The sequence below is a fragment of the Diplotaxodon limnothrissa genome, linkage group LG3 (assembly GCF_057381915.1).
Source record: "Diplotaxodon limnothrissa isolate DT_005_m linkage group LG3, D_limnothrissa_male_GT1.1, whole genome shotgun sequence".
Lineage (NCBI taxonomy): Eukaryota > Metazoa > Chordata > Actinopteri > Cichliformes > Cichlidae > Diplotaxodon > Diplotaxodon limnothrissa.
Genome location: NC_140598.1, coordinates 46,842,306 through 46,855,467, shown reverse-complemented (window position 1 = coordinate 46,855,467; position 13,162 = coordinate 46,842,306). Strand labels below are relative to the sequence as shown.

The following is a 13,162-nucleotide window of genomic DNA, read 5'->3' as shown; positions in this document are numbered from 1 at the left end:
ATACGGACGTCTCAACAGCCCATCTGCATCTTGGTTGTTCTTCCCAGCGCTATACTCAATGTCAAAATCAAAACTGGAAAGTACGGCCAACCAGCAATGCCCTACTGCATCCAAGTTTGCAGATGTTAAAACATATGTGAGTGGATTATTGTCTGTCATCACTGTAAATTTTGCTCCATAGAGATAGCGGAAAACGTTCTGGGTGACAGCCCACTTCACAGACAGGAAGTCAAGCTTGTGTGCAGGGTACCTTTGCTCGGACTTGGAGAGACCCCTACTGGCACAGGCAGTGACTCTTAACTTGTTCTCCTGTTCTTGATATAAGGCTGCACCGAGAACATGGGCGCTTGCATCGGTGTGCACAATATAATGTCTCTTTGGATCTGCAAACCCAAGAACAGGAGCTGTTGTGAGCTTGAGAGTCAATGTCTTTTTTTTTTTTTTTTTTTTTTTTTTTTTTCAAAGTCAAAGTCAACTTTATTTGTCGATTCTTCCACATGTACAGGACATACGGAGAATAGAAATTGCGTTACTCTTCAATCCCTAGATAAATAGCAAATGAACATTTAAATATATTTAAATATAAAAGTGATTTAAAAAAATGCAAGTAAAATAATTAAAAAGTAAAAATTTAAATAAATACAATTTTACATATAACAAGGAAGCTATACAATATACAATATAATGGGTAAGTGACATTGAGTGTAAGTCTTCAAAGTATCTTCAGCGGTTGGGGTCCATTTTTCGTGAAAAGGTTTTTTGAGATCCGCACTGGTAGAAACCTTGTGGTTTCTGCCAGACAGACTGGATTTTCTCTTCAGTGGGAGGCAACCAGCACTTAAGTGATTAAGGGGTATTGCAAGCTTGGAATAGTCTTTTATAAACCTCCTGTAATATCCAGTGAACCCAAGGAAAGACTTAAGCTACTTGATCTTAGCTGGTCTTGGCCAGGTAGTGAGGGCAGCTGGATCTGTTTTGACCCCTTCTGATGATACAACATAGCCGAGATATTGGACAGATGTCCTGAAGAACTGACATTTCTCTGGCGACAGCTTTAAAGTAAATTCTTTCATCCTATGGAGGACCTTCAGCGATCGTTCCTCATGGTTCTCAAGTGTAGCTGAGAAAGGAGTGACATCATCAAGAAAAACCGAGACCTGACTCAAATTCCTGCTGCCTATACACTTTTCCATAACATAAGAGGAAACAAGAATACTAGAACACCTCCTTATGCTGTTTTTAATAGAGAACACTTGGGCATTTATTTTAACACAACACCTAACAGTCTTACCTTCTCTTATCAGTAAATCAAATGATTTGCAGAATCTTGACAGTACTTTTGGGACGAAAGCTCAATATGACCCTGCCTCACCCAGTTTCTATACTGGTCCATTTATGTCTGTTGTTACAGTTGCGCAGTTTCATGTTTGAGTACACTTTCAGTTTTGATTGTTTTTCATCTGCATGTGGTGCACAGCTGCTGGGGTGTCCTTTGCTAAATCTTTAGTGCCTCCAAACTTGAGATTCAACACCTTACTTTCTTTTATTTTGACATTGAGGAAAAGTTGCCTCTTATTTTGAAACAGCTCAACAGGCACTGCTGGGATTTGAACCCAGGATCTCCTGTTTACAAGACAGGTGCTTTGACCGGCTAAGCTACAGTGCCTCCTTCAGGGAAGGGAAAAACCAAGTAACCTCTGCAGACACAGGTTTGAATCAGTTCGTCACATTTTTCCCCACCAGCTGTTGGGCAGCAGCCAGAGGAACACAGCTCAAGGCGCTGTGGCTTAGCTGGCCAAAGCGCCTGTCTCGTAAACAGGAGATCCTGGGTTCAAATCCCGGCAGTGCCTTACCTCCCTACCAATGCCATTACATTTCATTAACGAGTGCTGATGGCAGGAAGCATTGGGAGTTATGCTTTCTCTCCTTCGTTTCCAAGAAGAGGACACAATGATGGCATGGCACAACACAGAAGAGCCACCTCCACAAGACAAGACTCAGCAGTCCATCTGCATCTTAAGGATAAAGGACACTCTTTCGAGGATGCCAACGTTGCCATTTTGGACAGAGAGGACAGATGGTTTGAAAGAGGAGTGAAAGAAGCCATCTATGTCCACTGTGAGCGACCATCTTTGAACAGAGGCGGGGGTTTACGACACCAACTCTCTGCCATCTATAATCCAGTTTTGAGATCCCTTCCCAGACGCCTTAACACCCACTCACATCCTGGGCCATCTGACCTCAGGAATTCGCATGATAAGGTGGGGCCAGGTTTCACAATGAACACAACCGAAACTCTGGCTGATGGGGACCCACACCCAGTTTCACACCTTGGCTCAGGCGATTAGAGGATCATCAGGGGGTCCTTTTGTCCCTCTGTGGGGGGTCACTCCCACTAGGTTTATATCTGGGACTCTCCACCATTTGACCTTAGAACTTAAGAAGCTTCTCGGATGAGAGGTGAAACGTCTTCAAGCAACTTAAAGAAGTCTAGACGCTTTTCTTTGCAAGCTCCTTTGACACAATGAAGATTTAGACACGCCCAAGACATCAATATTGGGTGAACAACCCTCAGAAGCTCCACTAGCGGTTTAATGCCTGGGACACCTCCAGCATTTGTTCTAGAACTGAAGAAGCTTCTTGGATCAGGATGTGAAAAGAAGTTTTTAAAGCTCTCAAGAGTACCGTGAGGTGGATAACTGAGGACATACACAGACTTTGAAAGATTTCCCAACTCCAAGATTAACAATGCAATCAACACTGTGAAGAAGATGGTTTCAAATGGTAATAGCAAGGTACTGCTGGGATTTGAACCCAGGGTCTCCTGCTTACTAGACAGGCGCTTTGACCAGCTAAGCCACAGTGCCTCCTGCGGTGAGGCAAACCGGTGATACCTGGTATTACCTGGTACTGCAGAAGGAGACGAGTTCAATCTTTTTAACCTTTGTGCACTATAAATGTAGGATATGGTCAAATAGTCCAACAAGTAACTTCCTGTTCCTCACTTCTTCAATGACCTCAGTGGAAACATCATAAGGTGAAGGAGAATCTTTTGAGACTGATTCAACAGGGTGAGTCTGAACAAGTCCTCAAAACAACTCTATTTCCCTTGGCAAGGGTGGATTCCCGCACTTGACTGTCAAACCTTTGTTTGTTTCGCAAAGCACTCTTTTGACTGTGCTCAATGGCTAACTGGTAGCTTTCTGCAAGACTCTCTCAGCTCTCCAGATCTAATTTCTGTTCACGTAGCCAATCGGAAAGAGACATCTGCTTCAGGGGGCATGGCCCAGCTACATCAGTTTGACAGAAATCTGCTGGTATTGCAGAGGCTCCAATAGCCAAACATTGTACTCGTGCAGACGATGATACTGCTGCCTCCTCCTCAAGAGTTGAGGAATACTCATGTCTCTTGCATACTGCCTTTACTGCCTCGGTTGGAAAATCAGGCTCTTTGTTGCGGCGCAAGAGCTGTGCAGTAAAGCCTTCAATGGCATTTTCCTCATCATTAGAACTCTGATCAGATATATCACAGGCATGCCGATACGGACGTCTCAACAGCCCATCTGCATCTTGGTTGTTCTTCCCAGCGCTATACTCAATGTCAAAATCAAAACTGGAAAGTACGGCCAACCAGCAATGCCCTACTGCATCCAAGTTTGCAGATGTTAAAACATATGTGAGTGGATTATTGTCTGTCATCACTGTAAATTTTGCTCCATAGAGATAGCGGAAAACGTTCTGGGTGACAGCCCACTTCACAGACAGGAAGTCAAGCTTGTGTGCAGGGTACCTTTGCTCGGACTTGGAGAGACCCCTACTGGCACAGGCAGTGACTCTTAACTTGTTCTCCTGTTCTTGATATAAGGCTGCACCGAGAACATGGGCGCTTGCATCGGTGTGCACAATATAATGTCTCTTTGGATCTGCAAACCCAAGAACAGGAGCTGTTGTGAGCTTGAGAGTCAATGTCTTCAAATTATCTTCAGCGGTTGGGGTCCATTTTTCGTGAAAAGGTTTTTTGAGATCCGCACTGGTAGAAACCTTATGGTTTCTGCCAGACAGACTGGATATTCTCTTCAGTGGGAGGCAACCAGCACTTAAGTGATTAAGGGGTATTGCAAGCTTGGAATAGTCTTTTATAAACCTCCTGTAATATCCAGTGAACCCAAGGAAAGACTTAAGCTACTTGATCTTAGCTGGTCTTGGCCAAGTAGTGAGGGCAGCTGGATCTGTTTTGACCCCTTCTGATGATACAACATAGCCGAGATATTGGACAGATGTCCTGAAGAACTGACATTTCTCTGGCGACAGCTTTAAAGTAAATTCTTTCATCCTATGGAGGACCTTCAGCGATCGTTCCTCATGGTTCTCAAGTGTAGCTGAGAAAGGAGTGACATCATCAAGAAAAACCGAGACCTGACTCAAATTCCTGCTGCCTATACACTTTTCCATAACATAAGAGGAAACAAGAAGACTAGAACACCTCCTTATGCTGTTTTTAATAGAGAACACTTGGGCATTTATTTTAACACAACACCTAACAGTCTTACCTTCTCTTATCACTAACTCGAATGATTTGCAGAATGTTGACATTAGTTTTGGGACGAAAGCTCAATATAACCCTGCCTCACCCAGTTTCTATACTGGTCCATTTATGTCTGTTGTTACAGTTGCGCAGTTTCATGTTTGAGTACACTTTCAGTTTTGATTGTTTTTCATCTGCATGTGGTGCACAGCTGCTGGGGTGTCCTTTGCTAAATCTTTAGTGCCTCCAAACTTGAGATTCAACACCTTACTTTCTTTTATTTTGACATTGAGGAAAAGTTGCCTCTTATTTTGAAACAGCTCAACAGGCACTGCTGGGATTTGAACCCAGGATCTCCTGTTTACAAGACAGGTGCTTTGACCGGCTAAGCTACAGTGCCTCCTTCAGGGAAGGGAAAAACCAAGTAACCTCTGCAGACACAGGTTTGAATCAGTTCGTCACATTTTTCCCCACCAGCTGTTGGGCAGTAGCCAGAGGAACACAGCTCAAGGCGCTGTGGCTTAGCTGGCCAAAGCGCCTGTCTCGTAAACAGGAGATCCTGGGTTCAAATCCTGGCAGTGCCTTACCTCCCTACCAATGCCATTACATTTCATTAACGGGTGCTGATGGCGGGAAGCATTGGGAGTTATGCTTTCTCTCCTTCGTTTCCAAGAAGAGGACACAATGATGGCATGGCACAACACAGAAGAGCCACCTCCACAAGATAAGACTCAGCTGTCCATCTGCATCTTAAGGATAAAGGACACTCTTTCGAGGATGCCAACGTTGCCATTTTGGACAGAGAGGACAGATGGTTTGAAAGAGGAGTGAAAGAAGCCATCTATGTCCACTGTGAGCGACCATCTTTGAACAGAGGCGGGGGTTTACGACACCAACTCTCTGCCATCTATAATCCAGTTTTGAGATCCCTTCCCAGACGCCTTAACACCCACTCACATCCTGGGCCATCTGACCTCAGGAATTCGCATGATAAGGTGGGGCCAGGTTTCACAATGAACACAACCGAAACTCTGGCTGATGGGGACCCACACCCAGTTTCACACCTTGGCTCAGGCGATTAGAGGATCATCAGGGGGTCCTTTTGTCCCTCTGTGGGGGGTCACTCCCACTAGGTTTATATCTGGGACTCTCCACCATTTGACCTTAGAACTTAAGAAGCTTCTCGGATGAGAGGTGAAACGTCTTCAAGCAACTTAAAGAAGTCTAGACGCTTTTCTTTGCAAGCTCCTTTGACACAATGAAGATTTAGACATGCCCAAGACATCAATATTGGGTGAACAACCCTCAGAAGCTCCACTAGCGGTTTAATGCCTGGGACCCTCCAGCATTTGTTCTAGAACTGAAGAAGCTTCTTGGATCAGGGTGCAAAGAAGTTTTTAAAGCTCTCAAGAGTACCGTGAGGTGGATAACTGAGGACATACAAAGACTTTGAAAGATTTCCCAACTCCAAGATTAAGAATGCAATTAACACTGTGAAGAAGATGGTTTCAAATGGTAACAGGAAGGCACTGCTGGGATTTGAACCCAGGGTCTCCTGCTTACTAGACAGGCGCTTTGACCAGCTAAGCCACAGTGCCTCCTGCAGTGAGGCAAACCGGTGATACCTGGTATTACCTGGTACTGCAGAAGGAGACGAGTTCAATCTTTTTAACCTTTGTGCACTATAAATGTAGGATATGGTCAAATAGTCCAACAAGTAACTTCCTGTTCCTCACTTCTTCAATGACCTCAGTGGAAACATCATAAGGTGAAGGAGAATCTTTTGAGACTGATTCAACAGGGTGAGTCTGAACAAGTCCTCAAAACAACTCTATTTCCCTTGGCAAGGGTGGATTCCCGCACTTTACTGTCAAAGCTTTGTTTGTTTCGTAAAGCACTCTTTTGAATGTGCTCAATGGCTAACTGGTAGCTTTCTGCAAGACTCTCTCAGCTCTCCAGATCTAATTTCTGTTCACGTAGCCAATCGGAAAGAGACATCTGCAGCAGGGGGCATGGCCCAGCTACATCAGTTTGACAGAAATCTGCTGGTATTGCAGAGGCTCCAATAGCCAAACATTGTACTCGTGCAGACGATGGTACTGCTGCCTCCTCCTCAAGAGTTGAGGAATACTCATGTCTCTTGCATACTGCCTTTACTGCCTCGGTTGGAAAATCTGGCTCTTTGTTGCGGCGCAAGAGCTGTGCAGTAAAGCCTTCAATGGCATTTTCCTCATCATTAGAACTCTGATCAGATATATCACAGGCATGCAGATACGGACGTCTCAACAGCCCATCTGCATCTTGGTTGTCCTTCCCAGCACTATACTCAATGTCAAAATCAAAACTGGAAAGTACGGCCAACCAGCAATGCCCTACTGCGTCCAACTTTGCAGATGTTAAAACGTATGTGAGTGGATTATTGTCTGTCATCACTGTACATTTTACTCCATAGATACAGCGGAAAACGTTCTGGGTGACAGCCCACTTCACAGACAGGAAGTCAAGCTTGTGTGCAGGGTACCTTTGCTCGGACTTGGAGAGACCCCTACTGGCACAGGCAATGACTCTTAACTTGCTCTCCTGTTCTTGATATAGGGCTGCACCGAGAACATGGGCGCTTGCATCGGTGTGCACAATATAATGTTCTTTGGATCTGCAAACCCAAGAACAGGAGCTGTTGTGAGCTTGAGAATCAATGTCTTAAAAGTATCTTCAGCGGTTGGGGTCCATTTTTCGTGAAAAGGTTTTTTGAGATCCGCACTGGTAGAAACCTTGTGGTTTCTGCCAGACAGACTGGATTTTCTCTTCAGTGGGAGGCAACCAGCACTTAAGTGATTAAGGGGTATTGCAAGCTTGGAATAGTCTTTTATAAACCTCCTGTAATATCCAGTGAACCCAAGGAAAGACTTAAGCTACTTGATGTTAGCTGGTCTTGGCCAGGTAGTGAGGGCAGCTGGATCTGTTTTGAGCCCTTCTGATGATACAACATGGCTGAGATATTGGACAGATGTCCTGAAGAACTGACATTTCTCTGGCGACAGCTTTAAAGTAAATTCTTTCATCCTATGGAGGACCTTCAGCGATCGTTCCTCATGGTTCTCAAGTGTAGCTGAGAAAGGAGTGACATCATCAAGAAAAACCGAGACCTGACTCAAATTCCTGCTGCCTATACACTTTTCCATAACATAAGAGGAAACAAGAAGACTAGAACACCTCCTTATGCTGTTTTTAATAGAGAACACTTGGGCATTTATTTTAACACAACACCTAACAGTCTTACCTTCTCTTATCACTAACTCGAATGATTTGCAGAATGTTGACATTAGTTTTGGGACGAAAGCTCAATATAACCCTGCCTCACCCAGTTTCTATACTGGTCCATTTATGTCTGTTGTTACAGTTGCGCAGTTTCATGTTTGAGTACACTTTCAGTTTTGATTGTTTTTCATCTGCATGTGGTGCACAGCTGCTGGGGTGTCCTTTGCTAAATCTTTAGTGCCTCCAAACTTGAGATTCAACACCTTACTTTCTTTTATTTTGACATTGAGGAAAAGTTGCCTCTTATTTTGAAACAGCTCAACAGGCACTGCTGGGATTTGAACCCAGGATCTCCTGTTTACAAGACAGGTGCTTTGACCGGCTAAGCTACAGTGCCTCCTGCAGGGAAGGGAAAAACCAAGTAACCTCTGCAGACACAGGTTTGAATCAGTTCGTCACATTTTTCCCCACCAGCTGTTGGGCAGCAGCCAGAGGCACACAGCTCAAGGCGCTGTGGCTTAGCTGGCCAAAGCGCCTGTCTCGTAAACAGGAGATCCTGGGTTCAAATCCTGGCAGTGCCTTACCTCCCTACCAATGCCATTACATTTCATTAACGGGTGCTGATGGCGGGAAGCATTGGGAGTTATGCTTTCTCTCCTTCGTTTCCAAGAAGAGGACACAATGATGGCATGGCACAACACAGAAGAGCCACCTCCACAAGACAAGACTCAGCTGTCCATCTGCATCTTAAGGATAAAGGACACTCTTTCGAGGATGCCAACGTTGCCATTTTGGACAGAGAGGACAGATGGTTTGAAAGAGGAGTGAAAGAAGCCATCTATGTCCACTGTGAGCGACCATCTTTGAACAGAGGCGGGGGTTTACGACACCAACTCTCTGCCATCTATAATCCAGTTTTGAGATCCCTTCCCAGACGCCTTAACACCCACTCACATCCTGGGCCATCTGACCTCAGGAATTCGCATGATAAGGTGGGGCCAGGTTTCACAATGAACACAACCGAAACTCTGGCTGATGGGGACCCACACCCAGTTTCACACCTTGGCTCAGGCGATTAGAGGATCATCAGGGGGTCCTTTTGTCCCTCTGTGGGGGGTCACTCCCACTAGGTTTATATCTGGGACTCTCCACCATTTGACCTTAGAACTTAAGAAGCTTCTCGGATGAGAGGTGAAACGTCTTCAAGCAACTTAAAGAAGTCTAGACGCTTTTCTTTGCAAGCTCCTTTGACACAATGAAGATTTAGACACGCCCAAGACATCAATATTGGGTGAACAACCCTCAGAAGCTCCACTAGCGGTTTAATGCCTGGGACACCTCCAGCATTTGTTCTAGAACTGAAGAAGCTTCTTGGATCAGGATGTGAAAAGAAGTTTTTAAAGCTCTCAAGAGTACCGTGAGGTGGATAACTGAGGACATACACAGACTTTGAAAGATTTCCCAACTCCAAGATTAACAATGCAATCAACACTGTGAAGAAGATGGTTTCAAATGGTAATAGCAAGGCACTGCTGGGATTTGAACCCAGGGTCTCCTGCTTACTAGACAGGCGCTTTGACCAGCTAAGCCACAGTGCCTCCTGCGGTGAGGCAAACCGGTGATACCTGGTATTACCTGGTACTGCAGAAGGAGACGAGTTCAATCTTTTTAACCTTTGTGCACTATAAATGTAGGATATGGTCAAATAGTCCAACAAGTAACTTCCTGTTCCTCACTTCTTCAATGACCTCAGTGGAAACATCATAAGGTGAAGGAGAATCTTTTGAGACTGATTCAACAGGGTGAGTCTGAACAAGTCCTCAAAACAACTCTATTTCCCTTGGCAAGGGTGGATTCCCGCACTTGACTGTCAAACCTTTGTTTGTTTCGCAAAGCACTCTTTTGACTGTGCTCAATGGCTAACTGGTAGCTTTCTGCAAGACTCTCTCAGCTCTCCAGATCTAATTTCTGTTCACGTAGCCAATCGGAAAGAGACATCTGCTTCAGGGGGCATGGCCCAGCTACATCAGTTTGACAGAAATCTGCTGGTATTGCAGAGGCTCCAATAGCCAAACATTGTACTCGTGCAGACGATGATACTGCTGCCTCCTCCTCAAGAGTTGAGGAATACTCATGTCTCTTGCATACTGCCTTTACTGCCTCGGTTGGAAAATCAGGCTCTTTGTTGCGGCGCAAGAGCTGTGCAGTAAAGCCTTCAATGGCATTTTCCTCATCATTAGAACTCTGATCAGATATATCACAGGCATGCCGATACGGACGTCTCAACAGCCCATCTGCATCTTGGTTGTTCTTCCCAGCGCTATACTCAATGTCAAAATCAAAACTGGAAAGTACGGCCAACCAGCAATGCCCTACTGCGTCCAACTTTGCAGATGTTAAAACATATGTGAGTGGATTATTGTCTGTCATCACTGTAAATTTTGCTCCATAGAGATAGCGGAAAACGTTCTGGGTGACAGCCCACTTCACAGACAGGAAGTCAAGCTTGTGTGCAGGGTACCTTTGCTCGGACTTGGAGAGACCCCTACTGGCACAGGCAGTGACTCTTAACTTGTTCTCCTGTTCTTGATATAAGGCTGCACCGAGAACATGGGCGCTTGCATCGGTGTGCACAATATAATGTCTCTTTGGATCTGCAAACCCAAGAACAGGAGCTGTTGTGAGCTTGAGAGTCAATGTCTTCAAAGTATCTTCAGCGGTTGGGGTCCATTTTTCGTGAAAAGGTTTTTTGAGATCCGCACTGGTAGAAACCTTGTGGTTTCTGCCAGACAGACTGGATTTTCTCTTCAGTGGGAGGCAACCAGCACTTAAGTGATTAAGGGGTATTGCAAGCTTGGAATAGTCTTTTATAAACCTCCTGTAATATCCAGTGAACCCAAGGAAAGACTTAAGCTACTTGATCTTAGCTGGTCTTGGCCAGGTAGTGAGGGCAGCTGGATCTGTTTTGACCCCTTCTGATGATACAACATAGCCGAGATATTGGACAGATGTCCTGAAGAACTGACATTTCTCTGGCGACAGCTTTAAAGTAAATTCTTTCATCCTATGGAGGACCTTCAGCGATCGTTCCTCATGGTTCTCAAGTGTAGCTGAGAAAGGAGTGACATCATCAAGAAAAACCGAGACCTGACTCAAATTCCTGCTGCCTATACACTTTTCCATAACATAAGAGGAAACAAGAAGACTAGAACGCCTCCTTATGCTGTTTTTAATAGAGAACACTTGGGCATTTATTTTAACACAACACCTAACAGTCTTACCTTCTCTTATCAGTAAATCAAATGATTTGCAGAATCTTGACAGTACTTTTGGGACGAAAGCTCAATATGACCCTGCCTCACCCAGTTTCTATACTGGTCCATTTATGTCTGTTGTTACAGTTGCGCAGTTTCATGTTTGAGTACACTTTCAGTTTTGATTGTTTTTCATCTGCATGTGGTGCACAGCTGCTGGGGTGTCCTTTGCTAAATCTTTAGTGCCTCCAAACTTGAGATTCAACACCTTACTTTCTTTTATTTTGACATTGAGGAAAAGTTGCCTACACAGAGCTTCTTATTTTGAAACAGCTCAACAGGCACTGCTGGGATTTGAACCCAGGATCTCCTGTTTACAAGACAGGTGCTTTGACCGGCTAAGCTACAGTGCCTCCTTCAGGGAAGGGAAAAACCAAGTAACCTCTGCAGACACAGGTTTGAATCGGTTCGTCACATTTTTTCCCCACCAGCTGTTGGGCAGTAGCCAGAGGAACACAGCTCAAGGCGCTGTGGCTTAGCTGGCCAAAGCGCCTGTCTCGTAAACAGGAGATCCTGGGTTCAAATCCCGGCAGTGCCTTACCTCCCTACCAATGCCATTACATTTCATTAATGAGTGCTGATGGCGGGAAGCATTGGGAGTTATGCTTTCTCTCCTTCGTTTCCAAGAAGAGGACACAATGATGGCATGGCACAACACAGAAGAGCCACCTCCCCAAGACAAGACTCAGCAGTCCATCTGCATCTTAAGGATAAAGGACACTCTTTCGAGGATGCCAACGTTGACATTTTGGACAGAGAGGACAGATGGTTTGAAAGAGGAGTGAAAGAAGCCATCTATGTCCACTGTGAGCGTCCATCTTTGAACAGAGGCGGGGGTTTACGACACCAACTCTCTGCCATCTATAATCCAGTTTTGAGATCCCTTCCCAGACGCCTTAACGCCCACTCACATCCTGGGCCATCTGACCTCAGGAATTCGCATGATAAGGTGGGACCAGGTTTCACAATGAACACACCCGAAACTCTGGCTGATGGGGACCCACACCCAGTTTCACACCTTGGCTCAGGCGATTAAAGGATCATCAGGGGGTCCTTTTGTCCCTCTGTGGGGGATCACTCCCACTAGGTTTATATCTGCAACTCTCCACCATTTGACCTTAGAACTTAAGAAGCTTCTCGGATGAGAGGTGAAACGTCTTCAAGCAACTTAAAGAAGTCTAGACGCTTTTCTTTGCAAGCTCCTTTGACACAATGAAGATTTATACGCGCCCAAGACATCAATATTGGGTGAACAACCCTCAGAAGCTCCACTAGCGGTTTAATGCCTGGGACACCTCCAGCATTTGTTCTAGAACTGAAGAAGCTTCTTGGATCAGGATGTGAAAAGAAGTTTTTAAAGCTCTCAAGAGTACCGTGAGGTGGATAACTGAGGACATAGACAGACTTTGAAAGATTTCCCAATTCCAAGATTAACAATGCAATCAACACTGTGAAGAAGATGGTTTCAAATGGTAACAGGAAGGTACTGCTGGGATTTGAACCCAGGATCTCCTGTTTACTAGACAGGCGCTTTGACCAGCTAAGCCACAGTGCCTCCTGCCGTGAGCCAAACCGGTAATACCTGGTATTACCTGTTACTGCAGAAGGAGACGAGTTCAATTTTTTAATTTTTGTGCACTATAAATGTAGGATATGGTCAAATAGTCCAACAAGTAACTTCCTGTTCCTCACTTCTTCAATGACCTCAGTGGAAACATCATAAGGTGAAGGAGAATCTTTTGAGACTGATTCAACAGGGTGAGTCTGAACAAGTCCTCAAAACAACTCTATTTCCCTTGGCAAGGGTGGATTCCCGCACTTGACTGTCAAACCTTTGTTTGTTTCGCAAAGCACTCTTTTGACTGTGCTCAATGGCTAACTGGTAGCTTTCTGCAAGACTCTCTCAGCTCTCCAGATCTAATTTCTGTTCACGTAGCCAATCGGAAAGAGACATCTGCTTCAGGGGGCATGGCCCAGCTACATCAGTTTGACAGAAATCTGCTGGTATTGCAGAGGCTCCAATAGCCAAACATTGTGCTCGTGCAGACGATGGTACTGCTGCCTC

The 13,162-nt window shown here is 45.0% G+C and overlaps 12 non-coding genes across 12 annotated transcripts; 4 read left to right on the top strand and 8 right to left on the bottom strand.

Annotated features, from left to right (window-relative positions):
• Positions 1–1,592: 1,592 nt before the first annotated feature.
• trnat-ugu (transfer RNA threonine (anticodon UGU)) lies at positions 1,593–1,666 on the bottom strand. The gene has a single exon. It is a non-coding gene; the product is annotated as a tRNA-Thr (tRNA).
• Positions 1,667–1,776: 110 nt separating this feature from the next.
• On the top strand, positions 1,777–1,850 carry trnat-cgu (transfer RNA threonine (anticodon CGU)). Its single transcript has one exon. It is a non-coding gene; the product is annotated as a tRNA-Thr (tRNA).
• A 943-nt stretch (positions 1,851–2,793) lies between these two features.
• Positions 2,794–2,867, bottom strand: trnat-agu (transfer RNA threonine (anticodon AGU)). Its single transcript has one exon. It is a non-coding gene; the product is annotated as a tRNA-Thr (tRNA).
• A 1,984-nt stretch (positions 2,868–4,851) lies between these two features.
• On the bottom strand, positions 4,852–4,925 carry trnat-ugu (transfer RNA threonine (anticodon UGU)). The gene has a single exon. It is a non-coding gene; the product is annotated as a tRNA-Thr (tRNA).
• A 110-nt stretch (positions 4,926–5,035) lies between these two features.
• trnat-cgu (transfer RNA threonine (anticodon CGU)) lies at positions 5,036–5,109 on the top strand. The gene has a single exon. It is a non-coding gene; the product is annotated as a tRNA-Thr (tRNA).
• Positions 5,110–6,049: 940 nt separating this feature from the next.
• On the bottom strand, positions 6,050–6,123 carry trnat-agu (transfer RNA threonine (anticodon AGU)). The gene has a single exon. It is a non-coding gene; the product is annotated as a tRNA-Thr (tRNA).
• Positions 6,124–8,106: 1,983 nt separating this feature from the next.
• On the bottom strand, positions 8,107–8,180 carry trnat-ugu (transfer RNA threonine (anticodon UGU)). Its single transcript has one exon. It is a non-coding gene; the product is annotated as a tRNA-Thr (tRNA).
• A 110-nt stretch (positions 8,181–8,290) lies between these two features.
• Positions 8,291–8,364, top strand: trnat-cgu (transfer RNA threonine (anticodon CGU)). The gene has a single exon. It is a non-coding gene; the product is annotated as a tRNA-Thr (tRNA).
• A 943-nt stretch (positions 8,365–9,307) lies between these two features.
• On the bottom strand, positions 9,308–9,381 carry trnat-agu (transfer RNA threonine (anticodon AGU)). Its single transcript has one exon. It is a non-coding gene; the product is annotated as a tRNA-Thr (tRNA).
• A 1,995-nt stretch (positions 9,382–11,376) lies between these two features.
• On the bottom strand, positions 11,377–11,450 carry trnat-ugu (transfer RNA threonine (anticodon UGU)). The gene has a single exon. It is a non-coding gene; the product is annotated as a tRNA-Thr (tRNA).
• A 111-nt stretch (positions 11,451–11,561) lies between these two features.
• Positions 11,562–11,635, top strand: trnat-cgu (transfer RNA threonine (anticodon CGU)). Its single transcript has one exon. It is a non-coding gene; the product is annotated as a tRNA-Thr (tRNA).
• A 943-nt stretch (positions 11,636–12,578) lies between these two features.
• On the bottom strand, positions 12,579–12,652 carry trnat-agu (transfer RNA threonine (anticodon AGU)). The gene has a single exon. It is a non-coding gene; the product is annotated as a tRNA-Thr (tRNA).
• Positions 12,653–13,162: the final 510 nt, after the last annotated feature.